The sequence below is a fragment of the Pteropus vampyrus genome, unplaced genomic scaffold (assembly GCF_000151845.1).
Source record: "Pteropus vampyrus isolate Shadow unplaced genomic scaffold, Pvam_2.0 Scaffold16, whole genome shotgun sequence".
In the NCBI taxonomy this organism is placed as follows: Eukaryota; Metazoa; Chordata; class Mammalia; order Chiroptera; family Pteropodidae; genus Pteropus; species Pteropus vampyrus.
Window position 1 is genome coordinate 3,727,114 of NW_011888797.1, and position 2,593 is coordinate 3,729,706.

Below are 2,593 nucleotides of genomic sequence, written 5' to 3' on the forward strand. Positions count from 1 at the left end.
GTTGGTCGGTGGCTACGCAGGTGGGTAGGTTGGGTTTTTACTTAGGTCCATTCCCCATATAGTTAATACTCTTGAAAAGTAGTTGGTTTCTGATCGGGAAAGTCAGTTACTATCTGTATTAGTTTGCTAGAGCTGTTATAGCAAAGTAACACACACTGTGTGGCTCACACAACAGAAATTTTCATCTCACAGTTCTGGAAGCTGAAAGTCCGGTATCAGGGGTGGGGGATGGGGGTGGCTCCTTCTAAAGGCTGTGGAAGGAGCTGTTCCAGACTGTCTGGTAGATGACCGTCCTCACATTCACACGCTGTTCTCCCATGTAGTTGTCTGAGTCCAAATTTCCTCTTCTTATCAGACACCAGACATACTATATTAAGGCCCACCCAAGGACCTCATTTTCACTTGATTGCCTCTGGAAAGATCTATTTTCGAATAAGGTTACATTCAGAGGTTCTGGGGGTTAGGACTTCAACATACGAATTTTGGACAGGGAGGGAAGACAGTTCAATCCACAATGCTGTCTAGTGTTTTTCAAATAGCAGGGTCACTGTAGTGACCTCAGCCAGCACTTTTTTAATGAAATAGAAAGGAGTGGGATAGAATGGATGATCAGCTGCCTTCCACATAGTAGAAGAAAGTACTATTCATTTTGAATGTGTGTGTGTGTGTGTGTGTGCGCGCGCGCATGTGATGTCTACAGTTTAAAGATATTTCTCATTGTGGGTCATGGACCAAAAGTGTGAAGGTCACTGCTGCCAAGAAAGTGGAAAACTCAGAAATCATGTCAGTCCCTGTGTGTACGCTATGGGACTCACCTTCCCACTGCGGTTTGCATTTACAGAACATCACAATCGAAGGAGCATCCATCGTTGATGGTGATAACGCGGCCACAAATGGAGTGATACACATCATCAACAAGGTACAAAATTTCATCCTCCCATACATGTCTTCTCCCTTTATGTATCTTCCCGTACAGTATCTTTTGGGAGGGAGGGGGAATACTTAGCCTTAATATAAAAGTAACCTGTATTGTGCTTCGTTACTCTTATTTTAAAACTGTTTATAGGCTCTATTCATTCTAGCAGACTTACTTACTATCTAGTCAGCCCATAGTCTTCAATGGGCCCTATGTAAGGTGTGGCCACCTATATCATATTTCTTATATATGGGAACATCTTACAAGGTTCACAAGAACCTTAGTATTGGGAAGTCCATATATCCAGATGGGATCTAATCGAGAACTGGAGGAGAGGCAAGTGCTTATGTATCACTTTTCCACTCCTCTCTCTGTACGTTGCAAGCTAAAATAATGAAATGGGGAAGGTCATAGAAAAAAATGGAAAAGGGTAGAAAAGGTACTGTGAAATATTCATTTTCTTCTAAGATGCATTTCAACAGTATTCAAAGGCATGGAATAGAAAATAAAAGAATAATGGGAAATGGGGTCTTAAGTGATCCTATAATTTTCAGTTGCTATATTAGGATCTTCACTTAAAATTAAAATTAGAATTTAAGGTATATTGGGAGCTTTTGAAAGGTAGACGATAGAAGAGACAATTAACTAATTGCATTTTAAATAAAATTGTTCTCATTTAGTACTTACTCAGAAAATATCAGAAAAGATCAACTATTTCCACTTGGAAAAGAGAGGGTAATTGTAAGGCTCCTGGGCGCATTATTTTGCAAACACGTTGCAATTCTCTTGTATTATTACCAAGAGACATTAAGAAAGAGCAACATTTTTTGAGCAAGTGATTCATCACTTACAGGAAGCTATGCTGGGTTTATGGCTTCATTCAATGCAAAGTAACATTACTTTTAAGGGGCATTTTTCTTTTCTAATCCTGGCTTTCCAAAGCACTAAGAAACTTTAAAAAACACACACACACATAAAATTCCTCTCCTTCTCATGACACAGCCTTATTAGTAGAATCGCGCTGCAACCCAGTTTCCATACCGAGCATTATTATCACAGGAGCTAGTTCAAGTTCCACCTCCTCTTTGAAGCCTTCCCTGATCCCGGCAATCCATATCACCAAGGCTGACATAGTGTCAAGTTCTAGAGTCATACAGAATCTGGGTTCAGACACTTCGCTAGCTGTGTGACCTTAGGCAAATTACCTAACTTCTCTGAGCCTCAAATTTCTTCCCCTGTGAAGCTTAAACAACACCCTCCCTCAATGTGTGCTTCCTAGTGGGCCTTCAGGAAATATCAGTTTTATTCTCTTTTTCCTCTGAAATTCTATGGGATTTCTTTGCACAGAACTCACTTAGCATAACTGTGTCCTCTTGTCGGTATTGGTTTCTTATGGACTAGGTCCTGAACCCCAGTATGATGGCATGTCCTGGAGCAGTGGAGCTGCATCTTTTCCATATCCCTCATCAACACCAGCCCTCATCTCGTGTACAGTCATAATAGGAATGATTGATAGCCCGCTAGGAACTAAGCATTGTGCCAAGTATCATACGTCCCATTATTTCATTTGATTTTGACAATGACCTTGAGAAAGTAGGTGCTATTGTCCTCATCTCCCAAATGAGACAGCTGAGGGTCCTCATGTTTAAGTAACTGTATTGAAGAAAAAGTTACGTG

General features: G+C 40.7%; 1 protein-coding gene across 1 annotated transcript in view; it reads left to right on the plus strand.

Moving 5' to 3' along the window:
* Positions 1–2,593, plus strand: part of STAB2 (stabilin 2) — a 151,462-nt gene that overhangs the window by 73,127 nt on the left and 75,742 nt on the right.